We start from the raw sequence: 18,179 nt of genomic DNA on the forward strand, positions 1-18,179 counted from the left end.
TGAACTCCTGTGCCTCGGGAAAAGTGAAACTCTGCTATAGACCTTTACGAAGACCCAGACCCGGACGCCGGTGGGGGTTTCAGGTGCCTGCTCTACCCGATGTCGGTCAAAACAAAGTGACCGAGAGAGCACCCCAGAAAATGAAAGAGTTTGGGGGAGACCCTCACCTTCTATGGCACGGTCGTGACTTAATATTCATACAGGAAGACACACTAACAACCTGCAGACCCCGTTCATGAGGCCTGCAAGTAAAATGAGTAGTGCCGACAGTCACACGACAGCGACACGCACACTAGTGACTGCCAAGGGGGCAACAAGCGCCAAAGAAGTTGTGAATGGGATCGCACGCTCGGCGGGGGTGGGCGGCTGGCGTCACAGCCCCCCGTGAGCTGGTCCCCCAGGGGAGAGGGCAAGCGGTGGCAACAGGAGCTCTGCTTCAGGCGTTGGGGACGGAATGGCTGGAAGCAGCTGCCCGCCCCCGTTCTCAGCGTGTGGGTGGGTGAGTTAGTGCGGAACCACCACGGGTCAGCTGGACGGGGGAGGGGAAGCACAACATCCCAGCGATGTGTCAGAGACGACTGTGTCAACCCGCACAGGATCGAATGTAACCCTCCGCACAGCCCTCCCCGCATGGAGCTGCTACCACCTTCAATGCAAAGATCGGGAAGCGGTTTCTAGAAGTTCAATGTCCCGCCCCAGCTGCACACAAGAGCAGGACTGGAGCCGGCGTCTGGAAGCAAAGCCCGTGGACTTGAGAGGCAAGTGCCGTGACCCCAGCACACTCGTGGTTCAAATGTAGACAGAGCGGGGAGATGCGCAGGGGATGACAAAAAGCTGTGGCCCACAGTGATGAAGGCTTGGATGGATCCCAGGGTCCACTGACAGACAAAGGGACAAAGAAAATGTGGAACGGGCACACAATGGAATATTATTCAGCCTTTAAAAAAGAAGGAAATTCTGCTACCTGCTACAACATGGCGTAACCTTGAAGGAACGCTATGCTAAGTGAAAGAAGCCAGACTCAGCAAGACAAATACTGTATGATTCCACTTAGATGAGGGGCCTCGAATAGGCAAATTCATAGAGACAGGAATAGAGGCTACCAGGGTGGGGGCGGGGTGGAGAACGAGGAGTTACTGCTTCACGGGTAGAGCTTTTGCTTGGGATGATGAAAACCACGGGAACTAGGAAGTGGTAATAGTTATACAACATTGGGAATGTACTCAATGCCACTGAATTGTACACTTAAAAACAGTTAAATTGGCAAATTTTATGTTGTGCATATTTTACCACAATAAGATTTTTTAATTGGTTAAAAAGCACACGAGGATTCGGGAACTAAATGGAAAAAAGAAGAAATTGGAGGGTTAAACTCTAAGCCTGGGAGAACGCAGGTGGCACCCGGAGGCCAAGGGGGAGGTGAGACAGAAGGGAAGGAGCTCCATGAGCTCCACCCCTTTCCAGGGTCCTGAAAGCCCCCTGTGCTGCTCTGGGCAAGCTGGCCCCGGGCCCTGGCTTACCACAGCCACAGAGGCAGGGGCTGGGGCATGCTGCCTCCGCATCCCTCCCAGCTCCCACAGAGGGTCTTCTCTGAGCCTCTCTGCACTATGCATGCACCCCCTTCTGTCTCCATCACTATCGTTCTTGCCCCTGGCCCTGCTTAACATGCCCGATCCCTCCTGTAACCTGTAACGAGTTCTTACAGGACTCCACAGTCAGAAGCCGTGGGCCCTTCCTCTGAACTGCAGGAGTACTTCAGCTCCCCTGTGGCCCTTAGCACGCCCGACTGTACCCTCAGGTGTGTGTCTGCTTCTCTGACGTGGATGCCTCTCTGCCCTCCCTGGGGCAGGGGGCAGGGCCCTTGCCCTCTGGCCCCATGTATCCTTGGTGCCTAGCGCAGTGCCTTGCCCAGACAGGCCTTCACAAACATCTACCGAGTCATGAATGACCCTCTGTGATTCTGACCAATTCTCTACGGGAAGCCTGGGGAGGATATATTTACAGAACGGAGAGTCTGCAAAGAGAAAGGGGTGTTCCCCTTCCTCCAACTTCAGCACTGTCCCCCTCGCCCCGCAGAGCTGCAGTGGGTCAGTGGGCTGAAGGAGTGAGAAGCGGCTCCCAGGCCATCTGGAAGCAAAAACCAAAAACGGTAGCAAGCCACTGATTTAAGGTCGACAAAAAAACACTGTCCTGCCCCTCTCCTCATTATTCCTTGAACTGTTTCACTTACGTTCAATGTCACCCAAGGTCATCTAAGGACAAGGGTCCTCTAGTCTCCTTAGCTCACATTCAGACATACCTTTAGACCTACGACTGCAGACCATTTACAACAAATCAAGCTTTCCCCAGGGGGAGGAAGAGAGTGAACAAGTGCCTTCCTCAAGTGGAACAGCAGGTGCCAGAAGGGCTCAACCCAGAGCATGCCAGCAGGGCCGGCCACCCGCTCTGTGAGCCAGGCTCCCGTGTCGGGAGAACACCCTCCAGGCCAGACGCACAGCCCAGGCGCTGGCGTGCACAGCGGGCCCCAGGTTAAGCGCTGAGAGAGCGGGTGGGTGGCCATTGAAGACAGGACCTGCCCAACATTCTCCAGAGGGGGAAAAAAAGGAAAGAAAAGATACAAAACCAACCATGTGGTTCTCCTGCCTGTCACACACACCCACTTGGGAAGACAATAGCTGTAGTTAGGACGTGCCTAGTGGAGCTAGCTGTCCACATAGCCTCTGTGTGGGACAGCAAGGTTCAATTTCACCGCCGTGGATTCAAGAGGAAAAGTTTCCACTCAGAAAACTTCCTAAGAGAAGCAAGACATTTCTGTGGGTCCTGACGTATCCCTGTGAAGAGCTTTCTGTCCGTGCGTGGTGACGAGGCAGGGGCGTCTGCTGATCAGAGCCAGAGAGGGGGGCAGGCTCGCACAGAGCAGACGACCTCAGTCAGTCATCTGTGCTTCAGCGGATGGGGACACGGAGACCTGGTGGCGAGGGTGGCCCCACCCTTCTGCAAGAACCGAGACACCGCAGGCCGTGCGGGGTGAGCCGCCCACTCCTTGCCTGGAGGTGAGAAGGCAGGCTCTCTCAGCGGACAGGACACTCGCTCAGAAAGAGCCCTACTTACATCGGTGGGGCTGCGTGTGAAGGAATGCGACGCCTGGCCTGGGGTGTTGGGCAACACAAGTGGAGCCAGTTATGATAATAGCCAGGGAAGGGAGGAAAGGCCTGCTGCTGCGAAAATAACCTGGAAGGAGAGACTCTCTACCTTCCCGGCCCTGAAACAGGAGGCTCCACCGAGAGAAGGGGGAACCACTTTGTAGGAAAGGGGACACATGTCCTTTCACAGCGGGCAGAGCGGGACCCAGCGAGGCAGGGCCCTTCTCCACCAAAGGGAGGAGGGCCCACCTGTGTGAGAGACTGCACACACAGAAGGTACCTAAGTCCTGGGGTCCCCTCAGAGGCTTTGTCCAAAGCCACTCATTTCCAGGAGCGAACATAGGAGACAGCAAAGAAAGATGGAAAGAATACCAGATTCAAAAGCCTGTGTCCTAGAAACTGGTTGTGCCCCCAACAAGCTACAAACTCTTGAGTCGGCTTCTCCGTTGCTGCCTGTGTGGACCCCCGGGGGACAGAGGAAGGAATGGGGGCTGAGGATAGCTGTGACACCGCCCCGTCACCAACACCATGGAGCACCCCCAAGACGATGCTTGACAAGGCAAAAGATGGTCACGGAGTCCTGGCCTCCAGGATCCCACCCACGCCCAGAACCTGCAGGTGACAGAGGACATATAAAGGAAACAATCATTGCGAGCAACCGTCAGTTCTATGTGGTGGGTGCATAGTACTTGATTTGTGATTTTATTATTCTTTGTACTTCGCTGTATTGTTAAACTTTTCTCAAGACAAAGAAGCTATAACTAGGTCAGGTCAGTTCATGTCTCCTGGTATCTGTGTATTTCCCACCTGCTCCAGAAAGGGCTTGGGGCGGCAACCTGCCCTCCCAGCAGAATGATGGAGGAGGGTCGGCCCCTCCCAGAAGTGCATATCTACGCTCTCACCCTCTGCCCTGCGTTGGGTCCTGGTGCAGCCACTGATCAGCTACATGGGCAACTTCCACCGAAGGGTCCCATGGCAAAGACACGAACAATTCTCTACAATAAAAAATCACAGGTGAGAAAAAACACCTCTCCCTAGTTAGTCCTTTGGGAGCAGAAGCCACCAGCATGAGGACACAGCACCTGCAGGGTTTTCTCCGCCTACCAATGAGGACAAAGGCGCTGCAGGGGCTAACCACACTGTACCAACAGAACGTGAGCACTGAAGGAGGGGCCGCCGGGCGCCAGGTGTGCAGAGGCGGGAGAGAGCTCTGGATGGGCTGCATCGCGGAGGGAGGGCTGTCCAGAGAGCCCGGGGAAGCAGGCCAGGTGGGAACAGGCAGGGACAGGTGGGGCTGTAGGCAGCACAGAGGAGGCCGTGGGGCAAGTGGGCGGGTTTGGAGCAGTCATGTCCTAAACCAGAGGCCACAGACACCCTGGCTCTCTCCCAGGACAGCACCCTGTTGATAAGCTAAGACGCAGCGGGCTGCAGGAGGCTGGCCCCACACAGCCACACGTGGTTGGTAGCCCCCTGGGTCCCCGGCCGGGCGAGGCCTCATGTGGGAGATGGAGAGGAGAGCAGTCCTTAAGGCTGGAAGAAGTCACCAAGATCAAGTACCAGTGACCTGGGTAAGAAGGCTGAAGGGACACCAGGTTGGGTAGAGTTACTTACACCTCTTAAAATAGCGCAAGGTTACAGAGGGCCTGAAAAACTAGAGAAACGGCTTAGCAGAACAGGGTAAGTGGAAGACAGGATACAAAGGCAGGCCTGTACCCAGGGACAGGACAGCCAGCTACTCACAGGTTTGGGAGACATCCACTCCTGCAGGTACTGCTGTGACCCTAAAAAGCAGAGACGAGTGGAACCTACAGAGTAGTCCCAGGCTGCGCAGTTCCTCGGGGCCTACCAGAGCCTTGAAAGAGCGTGGGACCCCACTGCGACCCCTCAATTTTGTCAGCTCCACCCAAGACCTCCGTTGCAGGAAGCAGCATGTGAAGAGGAGGAAAGGGTAACCAGGGTTTAGCTCATTGTGTGAGGAGGAACAAGGAGGTGCTGGGGACTGCCACGGGACAGGAGGTAGAATTACACCCAGGGCTCAGGTACTGGCCCCGGGGGAAGCTTAACACAAACCAGATCTACCAAGCTGCAGAGAATTATAGAATAATAAGCCAGTGTTTGAAAGAGAAAAAGAAAGAAAAAGATTGTCCGGTGTGGCCATTACCTACATGGGCGACACTAGTTTGGGTCTCTATTTCCCTCTAGGTTTTGGTTGCATTTTTATTATGAAAGTGCCCAAATCTATTCCAAAGTAAACAGAGTGGTATAATAAGCAACCAGGCGTGCCCATAGCCTCAGCGTGGGCTTCAATAATGATCTACATTCTGCTAATATTGTCTCACTTTATAGTCAATTTTTAAAGACAATTTTAGAGCAAATCCCAAACTTATGATCACTTAGGTGACGGTTCTGAGACGCACCCAGCTCTGTGCCCCGCAGCCTGAGGACCCGTCTGGTCTGCGGGGAGGGAAACTGACCGACAGCGACATTGCATCCTGACGACTTCAATATGGACTTAAAGTGGCCAACCCCGCAGGACAGGTCATTGCCAGAAAAGAGAAAGGCATATATTCAAACTGCAAACACTGATTGATGACCCAGTCCGGGTCAAGCACTACTCTAGCCTCAGGGGACAGAACAGTGAGTAACCCAGAAAAAAATAATCAAATCCCTGTGCTAATGAGGCTTCCGCACTGTCAAGTTTCGGGCCCAAAAGCAAAGCACACTCCAGACATAACCGGCCCTCCTGAAGTCAGAGAGCAATATGACAAGAATCACAACCTAGTGTCACAAAGCAGTTTCTATTCCCTTAGCTGACAAGTTGACAGACTGCAAAAATGGCCCTGCTAGAACAGAAGGAGGTGATTTTCTGATTCTCTACACTGTGGGCAACGCATCAGACATAATGAATAAATGCATCCCTAATATGTAAGTGCATTTGCTTATAAACTACGCACATGTATTTTCTGAACATTGTAAAACACAGAAATATAAATTTTAAAAGAAGTATCTATAGATATTCCCATATATCCACCCTGCACCCTAATGGATGGTCCCCCACCATGGGGCATGCAGAGCCCATTGTGGGGACCTCCCCTCAATTTCCTGAGCAGCACCTGTAACCTCTCTGGTCACCTGCCTGGCTGGAGTCTCCGGCAGTTTCCAACTATGGGCAGCAAAAATCAAACTGCTAACTGGGGCCCCTGAAAAGCTTGCCACACTTCGGAGGCAGAGTAACAGCGCCTGGGAAAGCTTGCAAACTGCCTTTCCACCTGGGCGGGAGACAAAGATCTTCCACGTCACCCCACGATGGAGGGAAACGAACTGGGTCAGCTGTTCTGGAGGAAGGGGAACCATGGCCCTGGGGCCACAGCAGCCTCGGGGGCTGGCCTCACCTGACAGGGTCTGTCCTGGGGACCCTACCACTCTGGCTCCTTCCTACCTTAAGGGCCCAGCATCTTCAGCTTGCCTGAAGTCAGAGAGGGCCTAGCATCCGTGGAGTGTATCCCTGACTCACATCAGCAGAGAAAACCCTAGACTGGCCCTGTCCTCAGTATGGCCTGTTCTGGGCTTCTCAGCCACACCCCTGTGGGTCTCGGTCCTGTCCCTGTGAGGTGGCTGGCTGGACCAGGTCCCTGCCAGCTCCTAGAGCGACCCATTGTCCTCGGCCTCGAGCTGCTCACTGGAACTCTAGGCTGACATTCTGAGGAGCAGGGCCAGGAGGGGCGAGGGCAGATGAGGAATGTCAGGGGCCCTCCCAGGACCCAGGAGGGCTGGTCGGGGGGACAGAGAGCCCACGTACAGAGTTTTGGGGTGCAGAGACCTTGGTTGAACTCTGTGCCATCAGACCCTGCACTCCAAAGGTCCCAGCAGGTGGTGGTTTGGGAAGCCCAGAAAATAGCAGGCTGGAACCAGACTCTGGCAGCCCTGACAACCAAGCTAAAGGAAGACTTGGGGCCTCACTGAAGGAGCCCTGGACGGCTTCTGGGCAGAGGAGGGATTCGATCAGAGCTCTGTGTTGGGAAAGTCCTCATCCTCCCTCTCTTTTTTAAACTGAGGGCCTTGACAGTCCACACTAGAGGCGACAGACTCTGGACTAGGACGGTGACACTGATGAGGAAAGGGGAAAGAGGCATGTGCTGGGCAGTATGTACAGAGAATATGTTAGAAAGAGCAGAACCTGTTGACTGACTGGATTTCAGGGCATGAATCAAAGACAACATCAAGGTCCTGCCAGCCCTCAGACGCAGGGCTCAGGGCAATCCCCATGGTGTGTCAGGGCCCGAGGGGGACACGGGAGCAGCGGAAGCTGGGCTGAGGGCTCCCCTCTCCGGCTCCAGTGACTGCGTCAGTGGAGTGAGTGGGTGAGGCCGTCTCAGTGCCGGGGAGCCCGGGGCTGTTATGAAGTACTGCCCGCCTGTTTCTGCGTGATGTGGGGTTCCCTGCCCCTCCCCCCTTCCCATCACCATGGCCCTGCTTTTGTTGATTTTACACATGGGGTTCCACCTAAAATTGTGCTGGGAAAAAGAGGCCACAACCGCTAGGCAACACCACTGTGCCTTCAAACCCTGGAAACCCTCCATTCTGTTCTCTCGTCTACTACAGGTCTTCAGCATGATTTAGCACTTGTCCAGAAAGTCTGTTTCTGGAAAAATATGCCAAGGTGTGCAGCAGAAAGCAAGCCTATGTGCCATGCAGAGGCCAACCTCCTACTTAAGGGGGCAATGCTCCGCCATCCCTGCTGAGCCTGGGTGCCTGTCCCCACCCCACACGCTCTCTTCCTTCCTCACACAACGAGTTAATCACAAGTCTCTACTGTTCTCCAGTCTTACAGGACCAACTTTCAGGGCAGGCAAAGTCTTTAGCTCTTTAATTCTCTGGAAAGTCATATCTGTGTACCAGCTGACCTTATCACTCACTGAACCAAGCTGCATCAAAATTCGTCGCCACTCTGGTGGTTGAAGACAGAGTGTAAATGAGACAGGGAAAAACCAAGGAGCAATGGTCCCGAAGAAGAACCAGCTCTCCGCTCACTGGCTAACCTGGAACAGCCAAGCAATTAGGAGCTCTGGCCCTGAAGCTAGACTGTCTCCGTTCAAGCACTGGCTGGGTGACTTAACCTCTGTACCTGTTCTTTTACCTACTGTGGATAACACTAGGACCTACCCTACAGGCCGTGGGGAAGATCCCTGAGTGAGCACACCTGAGGCACCCAGAAGAGTGTCCGGTAGTGTTTGCTATTATCGTCACCTCTCGTGTCCTGAGTGGCCCATGCTTTGTCTGTGGCCACCCTGTCAGTCAGCTGACACCACCTTGCTTTGCAGTTGACAGCTGAGCCTTGAGGGACAAACTAGTTCCTATGGCAACTTCCCCTTCCTGGTTAATAAAAGGATGAGCCATCCAGGGCACCTTGGCCCTGTGTACTAGGGACATCTCTCCCTCTACAAACCTGAGGGCAGAGTGCCCTGGCTGTGCTAATGGACAGCTAACACGTGTGTCAGGAACCCCTCCCAGCACGAGGAAGTGGTGTCAAAGGCAGCTCATAGTTCCTCCTTCGGTGCCCTGACCCCTTTCCGCTTCTCTTTCCAAACCATGAAGTCTTTATTTCAACAGCTTTTGACTACAACACAAGAACCCAAAAGTAAATTAAAACCATTCATTCATAAAATACTTTTCAAACCATTGTCAATTTCAATAGCTTTACAGCAGAACATGCTTCAATTTCTAAAAGATATATTAAAACATGGAAAAAATGTTTACAGTATAATTTAGATGATTAAAATGAAATTACCAAATTTTAATCTTCAATAAAAATATATGCTTAAATTTTAAAAAATATTGTTTAGAGAAACAAAAAGGAAATACACAAAAATGTTAATAGTATGGAATATCTTTAAGACCTTTATTTTTTATAGTTCCCAAATTTTCTATAATAAGCATAGATTCCTATTACAATATAAAAAGTATATAATGTAAAATTATATATTATATGTAACTTTCCTGAGGCAAATGGTTTTGATTTAGAGAACTGAGAGCTTTCAAAGGTTTATTTAAAACTTGAAGACTGGCAACTAATTCATGAGGAGAATTAGCCCAGGTATCTACACAGAGCCACCAGTGTTGAAATCTTAGATTCTGGAGATAAGACCTGTGCCTCCAGCGGAGTGTCTTCTTCCGAGGCAGGACAGCAGAGTCCTCGCCTCCACCTAAGTCTCTGTCCCAAGAATGTGTCATCCTTCCAGGCCAGCCACGTTTCAAGGAAGGCTCCACCGTACTTCCGCCTCCCCTGCAGACTCCGCGAAGGTTACAGTGAACGGAATACGGTGCCCACTCCAGCACACTCAACCACTGCTAAATGTCGGGATGTGGAAAAAGCAGAAAATGACCACAGCTCAGATTGTGTGCTCGTTTTCTCTCGTCACTGTGGTATGGGGATTGTTTCAGACTATGCGCCACCTTGGGCTTACACAAACTAGAATGTCTTATGCGTTGGCATTCCGCATTTTAGCTAAGGAACTGAGGACACAATGACAATCTCAGAGTTGCGGACACAGACGGTGATAAAATTCCCTCTACCTCTGGTTCATAAAGTCCAGTTACTACTCCAGGGCCTGTGTTTCTTTAAAAGCTCTCTGAAGCCCCTGCAAGCGCTAGAATGTTGAAATTCAAACTCAGCCACTGGCACCTTCAGATCAGCTCTGGTCGCTGAGAGTCCCAGTGACCCTGACATGCTGGCCTGACCACCCGCTGGACTGTGTTGTTCAGTAAAACTCAGGCATCTTCAGTCTACCACCTGACTAACTGCAGCCTTGGAGCAAGGTGTGAGTGGCCTTAGGACACCAACAGTTTTGAGCTGCCTTAAAACAAAACAACACATTCTTTGGTATTTTGTAATGCAGTCATCTAATTCACAGCATCGTCCAAACGAGGCCTTTCATAAAACATTATTCTAACTTTATCTAATTTGGTTACAAGAGGCAGTGAATGCAAAAGAATAATGGACATATGGTTTAAGTGGCAAAATTACTCATCTCTCTAAGGTTACTGAGTATTAATGTCCAGAAATTACTGCAATTCCCATAGTCTTGTTCTTTCCAGAAAAGTGAGACTTAAAGGGAGAGGGAAGGAAAAATTCCTAGCTGTAATGACAAAACAACTTGACCTTTCTCCAGCCCCTCCCTAAACATACAACCGTTTCCCACATGACAGCAACCTCCAAAGGAAAGGTGTAGCAAGACCTGGACCTTAAGTATGGCACTGTGGCCAGCTGGTACACTTTCAGGCGTCCCGTCCTCCACCTGACAGCAGACATGGCTAAGAAAACTCTCCCTGTGTGGTATAAATAGACACCTGTCCCTACCTGTACTTGTCACAGCTGTCTGTCTCTTAAGTGCCCCAAACTAAAAAGCCCAGGGACTTCTCTTTAGTCGGGCTGCCTATAATAATAAAAACGTATGCATAATAAAGAAAGGAAGAAAATAAATCAAAATACTTATAATTGTGGGGGGAAGGGTGATTTTCTTTTTTTAAAAGTCTTTTCTATTTAAAGTAAATGTGGAAAATAGAGGTCTATCGCATATGGTCTATAATATGTCTATATTATTTTGAGGGAGAGAGGGAGGTGTGAGATGTGCTGCTTTTAAGGATTTTTTTTCTAATCTATAATTTTTAGCTCTTGAAAGACTTTAGTCTAATGCAGCCTCTTCACAAAGGAGGAGTCGAGTTTCAGGCTGGGAAGGGATTCTCCCAGTTGAGTCTGAACAAGACAGAATGGTAAGCAAGGGTTCCTTTAAAAGTTCCACCTTCTCAAGCACACCCAACACAGGCTGTCAGCTCCAATCTCAAGTTTTAAGCCAACTAACCGGCACCTTCGCCTGAAAATGCAAAATCAACCAGAAGTTTTTGGCTGGCTTTGTTTGTGTTTAGAAACAATCGTTTACATTGGGGTAATAGAGATGAAACCTGTGTCAGAAAATTTACCCAGCTTCTCCCACGCTGTGCAAAAGTCAGTAAATAAAAGGAAGGGCATTGACACTGGGGGCACTTTGGACATTCCTGCTCCCACAAGAAGCTTAAAAGCCTCGACTGGAAAAGACAGAGGGCACTTGTATAACAGCCTCAATAAAGCTTCATAACCTTGAAAGTGAGTGGGGCAGGGAGGGGGGGCTGCAATTACACCATTACCCCGGGCACCTGTCTCTAGGTTCTAGTACACAGTTCGCTCAAGTCACCCATCAGCACCCTCCGCCTATGATGTAACAGATATCATTCCACTTGGTAATCAGAAAAAAACATGCCAGACTCAGTAAATCAAGGCCTCCATCACGGCTCTTGCAGAGGATACTAGCAGTCCTCAGGAGACACTGCGAGGATTCTACATATGGCCACTGGCTTTTGATGCTGCCTGTGACCTGCCTGTGAGCGCTCCGCGCGGGGGCCAGCATCATGCAGAGGCAGAAGAGCTGTTTGGGCGCACCCCGAAAGCCCTGCCACTGGTGCAGGAGGGATGCCCGTGGCCGAGCGCCCACCGATGCTAGCCTGTCGGGATCATCTCCTCGCATCTGGACTCAGGCTCATCCAGGCCGGGCCGGTCCCCGCCACCCCACAAACGAGGGGCCGGACCCAAGGCGCACGTCACCGGGATCCCGCAGTGAGCCAGCGCGGATGCCCGCGGCTCAAAAGGCAGAGGCGGCGGCTCCAACAGCACGGAGGCCTCCGCAGCCGCAGGCTGGGCAGCCGCAGGGCAGAGGCCGGAAAAGCGGAACATCCCGGCGAACCGAGCGGCGGCTCACGCGCCTCCCTACTGTTCTGGGGCTTGGGCCGGTGAGGCAGCCTCAGTCCGGGACCTCCGTGGAGCCCACGGGAGGCGCAACGGGGACGCTCGCGGATCCCGACAGCTGGAGTACTCACCTCCTCTGCTAGCCCGGCTGCTACGTCGCCGGCTGTCACTGCAGACCACTGCCTGCCCCGCGCCTGCTCCGGATGCTATTTAAAGGCGCCGCCGTCACCTCTGCGCTGTGGCGGCGCACCAGCCTCTGCCAAGTGCGCCTGCTGCTCCCGCCCCGCCCCAGGCCCCGCCCCCGCCGGCCGCCCGCCTTCCAGTCTCGGCGCAAGCCGGTAGCGCTGGCAGCCAGCGTGCTGCCAGTGGCCAGGTTCGGGGAGTCTGGAGCGAAAGCGACCGGAGTCTCCCGAACGTGCCTGCGATTTCTTAACGAATCTGAGCAGGGGCAAAGGGTAAACTGAGATGCCTCAGCCCAGGAGCCCCACCAACCCTCAGGTCTGCGGGGGCCGGGAGACACTCTTGCGCATCTTCAGCCACCACGGCGTGCCCTGCTGACTTCTCAGCTAGCAGGGGATTCTGCAGAAGGGGCCCTGGAGGCCCCAGAGCTTTCTTTTCCTGTTTTCTTTGACACCGACGTGTGCGACTCCTTGTAACTCGATTTCACCACGTTCCCCATTCGGGGTTTTGCCACAGCCCCCACGCGGCGAGACTGGCCTGGACTTCTGCAATGTCCTGGACGTGAAGCAACCCTGGGCACACCAGTCGGGGAGAGTTTGAGCGGGAGGCAGCCTCGCCATTGCTCAAGTGTGGTGTTCACCCGCCAAGTTCCTGCAGCCCCTCCACCCTGTCAGCCCTGAGCATGTGGCTTTCAGGGGTTCTGCGCCCAGGCGATACCCATTGGGGGTTTTCAGAGGCCAGTGCAATTTATTTCCAGGAGGCCGGAATCCCAAATGCTCTTGTTCCTCTTGGCGCCCAAGGCCTGCCAGCATCCTCACCAATCATGGTGGTGCCAGCTGCAGTGGTGCCCGTGCCCAGCATTGGTGGAGGGCTGTTACCTGGTGCCTGGGAAGGCAGAGTTCTTGTTACAATTGATGCTTTGGATCCTATTTATTGAAACCCTTCACACACATTATGTTCCTGAGTTTTCATACCCTGATGAGGTGGGTGCTGGCATCATCCCCCTCTTACAGATGAGAAAACCGAGGCACAGGCAGGTTGAATGCTAGTGGGGGCAAAACCACACCTGGAACTCAGGCCACCTGCCTCCAGAGCTGCACGTAATAACCTCGGGAACAGTGTGTTTGTATGGTGGGCCTCGGGAGAGGTGGTTCAGGCAACCCAGGCAAGCACAGATCAAAAATATTCAGGAAAAAAAATGTTAGGTTGTTGCTGACGTGTGTTGTGTAGTTAGGCCTAAAATACTGTAAGCGCACCTGTACTGAACATGTGCCTGAGAGTTTTTCATGTCCTGATCCCTAAATAATACAGCACAGCAACTCCACATAGCATTTACATTGTATTCGGTATTATCAGGAATCTGGAGACGACGTAAAGTATACCAGGGGATGTGCCTGCCAGCACCTTGCCATTTTATGGAAGGGCCTGGAGCGGCACAGACTTCGGTATCCTCCGAAGCCTTGGAGACGGTGCCCCACTGATACCGAGGGGGGACTGTGCTCACTCCGGAAGCAACTCAAGTTGACACCACCCAGTAATATCCAGAGGCCTTTCCCCGGGCTGTTCTCACTTTTTCAAATCAGCTGAACACAGCAGCAGTAACTGTCCCCCCCCCCCCCCCCAGTGAGCGGGCGCCATGGCCCAATGAGGGGACGGCAATAGGCCTCTGTGACAGCTCAGTCCTCTTAGAGCTTCTTCTAAATCTAGATCTTCGAGATCTAGACTCTTCGTTTAAAGGAAGAAGTGGACTCCACTTTCGTTTTTATTGGTTTACACTTGGCTAATCCTTGGTTTCTCTGCCCAGGTCTCCTCCCCCCCGCCCATGATTTCATCATTTCAGCCTCTCCTTTTTCCTCCCCTCCAATCAGTCCTTCAGCACCAGTGTCTCCTCTGCCACTTCCCACGTTCTGTGGTGGATCGGTGTGCTCGGGCTGCCGTAACAAAACACCACACACTGGGTGGCTTAAACAACAGAAATTTGCTGTCTCACAGTTCCAGAGTCTGGAAGTTCAAAATGAAGGTGTAAGCGGTGTCGGTTCCTTCTAAAGGCCGTGGGGGAAGAATCAGTTCCCGGCCTTTCTTTCTGGCTTAGGAATGGTCGCCTTGTAATGTCTCCTCAAGTGGTTTTTCCTCCGTGTGCACCTGTGCCCAAATTCGCCTTCTGTGGGCACCACTCACATTGTATCAGCGTCCCCCCGAATGACCTCGTTTTCACTCGATCCCCTCTGGAAAGACTCCACCTCCACCAGCACGTTCGGGGGTCCTGGGAGGTATGACCTCAACACATAAATTGGGAGGGGAGGGGGCCACAATTCAACCCATAACAGGTGGCATTGTCCTCGGCTCTCTCCCTTTATCCCTCTACACTCCCCAAACACTCCCAGCGTTCTAGCCCTTGGGTGCGGGTGACTGACCGTTCTCGAGTGCGAAAGGCTCGCAACCAGGGATCACAGCTGGGCCCCCTCCCCTCGGGCAGAGGTGGTGTGACGGGAAGCAACTTCATCCTCCAGAAGCTCAGTTGTCTCCTCTGGAAATAAGGGGGCCAGACTAAATATTTTCTCAGATCCCTGTCAGCACTAACGCTTAAAAAAAACAAAATAAACCCAAAAAACGTTTCTCCCTAATCATTTCAAACAGTTTCGCCATTTATCGGGCTGTCCTGTGACCATGAGGTAGAGACTGTATTGGGAGGCAGTACTGCACAGGGCTTGTGAGTGGGGCCACTCTGCATTAAACCCCACTTCATCTTCTGTAAGACAGGAGTAATAGTCTTATAATAATAATAGTCTTATTGCTATAATAATAACCTAACACAGAAGGGTGTTGCAAGGACTGATAGCCCATGGCCTCAGTGTTCTCATTAAATGACAGTTCCAGCCTCCATAGTTGGGGAATTTACTTTGGAATTCAGGGAACAGGAGTCTTAAACCTTTTTTACTTTCTTTTTTCCAAGCATCTCTTTAGCCAAGTGAACGAAAGCCAATTCAAGGTTGTAGCACAGCAAATTCCATAATGGAAGTTTGAGCCTCTTTTCAAGTTGTTTTTACCCCCATTACATTTTTGGCTTGATTAAAAGTTTGTAGCGAATCCTAGCTAGATACAAATCTACACCTGCTTCAAACTGGTTGATCCATCTTCTAGAGAAGCTAAAGAGCGTCAAAGTCCTTCTTGGGACAAGCTGAGGGGCAGGTTGACAATGGCCTTGTCTCGAAAGCTCCCACTTGTGATTGCCAACTGCTGACTTGTGATTATTAGTGATCTTCTACATCTATTGAAGTACAGCCACATCAGTTTAGAATGGCCTTTTAACTCCAGGTCTTGGGAAGTGGACAATTAAAGAAAGAGTTGGCAACAGTGGCTGGGTGTTTCCACTCCATCTGTGTTGAGGCTACATCTACACTAGGCAGATCCTGTCTCTCCTATGAAACTGTGAATGCCTGGAAATCTTCATAAACCCTACTCCTCTGCACAGTGTTTATGCATTGTAGGCACGCATTTGTTGAATTGGACACATTTTTTCCTAACTATTTACATGTGATCAACGGCAACCAAGGGTGGACCCAGGTTTTGTGGAGTCTGAAGTTCACACAATTCAGGGGACCTCTCTAAGAAAATTATAGCCCTGGCCGGTGTGGCTCAGTGCCTGGAGCGTTGTACCCTAACCGAAAGCTTGCGGGCTTGATTCCCGGTCAGGGCACATGCCCAGGCTGCAGGTTCATCGCAGGTCCGGGTGGAGGCACGTGTGATCCCTGGTCCCCGTGCAGATCCCGGGCCTGGGTGAGTACAAAGGCAACCAACCACCAATTGATGCTTCTCTGGTATTGATGTTTCTGCCTTCCTCTCTCTGTCTCTAAAAAAACAAATGAAAAAATGTCCTCGGGTGAGGATAGAAAATAAATTTGATACAAATGTGAATTTTTTTGTAATGAAAACAGAATACAGTAGAATAGAAATTTTAAAAGTATATAACTAAAAATGTATAATAGCATAAATTTCACAAAACCAGAAAAATAACCTAAAAATGTTATTCTTTTTCCCTACCTCTTTAGTAAGTTTTTCACCCTACCTTTTTGGCTTCACATGAATTAACTGCTTTTCTACATGGTACTTTTAGAAAACTTTACTTATAGAACAGTTTTAGATTTACAGAAAAGTTGCAGTTTTCATAAACTCCATGCCCAATTTCAGCTATCATGGACACCTCACATTAGTCTGGTACATTTGTTACAATGAATGAGCCAGTATTGATACATCTTTATACCTGAAGTATATGCTGCTTTGTCCAGATTTTCTTCATTTTTACCTAACATCCTGTTTCTGTTCTCAATCAGGGCACTATATTTTCTTGTCACGTCTCGTCAGGCTTTTCTTGGCTGTGAGAGTTTCTTGGATTATCCTTGTTTTTGATGACCTCAGCAGCTTTGAGGAGCACTGGTCATTTCATTTTGTAAAACGTCCTTCTGTTGGGATTTGACCAATGTTCTCATGATGAACCTGGGGTATGGGTTTTGGGGAGACACTTTTTATAACACAATTTTCTATAGAGGAGAAGGAAAATGCATGGTTGATGGGATTTTTTTTTAATTCCAGCTTTGATAAGACATTGAAGAGAACTGGATCCACTGATTTTCATTTTAAAAGAGTGCTGATCAGAAGGATATTCGACAGTATAGCTTGTGGCTGTGTGCCTTTCATCCCCGGTCTCTCTTTACTGCCCACTTGCTTCTAGATCCCTAGGACAGGTCGATGAGGAGATGGGACACCGGGCTCCGAGAGCCCAGGTGCTGGAGTGCTGAGAGAAGGGGGAGGGGTAGTCCCGTGACAACCCTATGCTGGAAGGTTAGAAATACACATGAGAGACTGGAAATCCATAAATATACCTCCCCAAACCCAAAGTACTAGATTCCCAACCCCAGGTCCCCGTAGCTGGGTTCCAAACGTGAGCTGGCCACGTCAGCACTGCCGAGGGAGGGGTGGTGACAGAGGGAAGGGGGGAGGGGGAGGAGTGGAGCACAGCAAGAGCATTAAGTGATTGCAGCTAAAGTATCTTACTTTTGCAAGTTTTGTAGAAACATTTAACCACATGAACACATTACTAGAGCCTTCTGGGAGCGAGGGGCCCTGAAAATAAAGCTTTGTCAGCACCTGCCGTGGACAGGACTTTCTGCAGCTTCATGGTACTGCTGCTCACGTTGGCTAGTACAGGCCTCTTGGGCTTCTGGAAGCCCAAGAATAAGGAAGGAGGATATTTCCAGCAAACCGGGCGCTTTTCTGTAACTACCGATGGTTATCACATGGTCTTCAGTGGCTCGAATAAAGCCATAGTCCTCGCTTTTGCACACCCTCTTTCTTTTTTAAGTGCACTTGATCTGCTGATGTCATTAACTCTAGGAGGGAGCGCCCGCCTCTCCCAGGCTCACTGCCCAGGCTCTCGCCCTGCACACACTGCTGCTCCAGCATAGCTCTGCAGGAGGTAGGCGTACAGAGCTCACCTGTCCCCCAGAACACTTGACTTTCGGTGTCTTGAGGTGATGGGGCTTGAGTTAGTCAATGCCAAATATAAATTATAAGTACTTGAATCTTCCAATTCAACTAGCTTCTCATTGTCAACCAGTAAAATCCCAACACTTTACAAGAGCTTCTGGGATGTCCTTCCTAATCTGTTCCTGCTTCCTCATGGGCCAGCTCCCCACCACATCTCTCTCCAGCCATTGGATGTTCTTGCAGGTTATCAGCAAAGGCTCTGGAGCCAAACCACTTGGATTCAAATTCCACACCGTCATGGTTACAGGGTTAGGGCAAGAAACCTTCTAATGCCAACTTTTTATCTGCCAAGCGAGAACACGATTGTTTTGCGTCCAATCTAAATCACAGTCTACTGTAAGAAGCACCATTACTTTATGTATCCCTGAGAAAGAAAATAAATGCTGCCCATTATAGTTACAAGACATCATCAGTTGGAAGATGCTCCTTAGTTTGATTAGCTTTGACTGAAGAGCAAATCACCTTAAAACTTAGTGGCTTAAAACAACTGCCATTTATTAATGTCTGATTCTGGGGTTGGCACTTGGGCTGGGGGC

General features: G+C 50.9%; 1 protein-coding gene across 2 annotated transcripts in view; it reads right to left on the minus strand.

The window, feature by feature from the left end:
* The window catches only part of ACSL1 (acyl-CoA synthetase long chain family member 1), a 56,279-nt gene extending 44,090 nt beyond the window's left edge, over positions 1-12,189 (minus strand). For both annotated transcript variants that reach the window (XM_071220176.1, XM_053916414.1), the window contains exon 1: positions 12,051-12,189. The gene's annotated coding sequence lies outside the window, so the exon portion shown is untranslated. The remainder of the gene's footprint in view (positions 1-12,050) is intronic.
* Between the last annotated feature and the right edge of the window lie 5,990 nt (positions 12,190-18,179).

The sequence above is a fragment of the Desmodus rotundus genome, chromosome 13 (assembly GCF_022682495.2).
Source record: "Desmodus rotundus isolate HL8 chromosome 13, HLdesRot8A.1, whole genome shotgun sequence".
In the NCBI taxonomy this organism is placed as follows: Eukaryota; Metazoa; Chordata; class Mammalia; order Chiroptera; family Phyllostomidae; genus Desmodus; species Desmodus rotundus.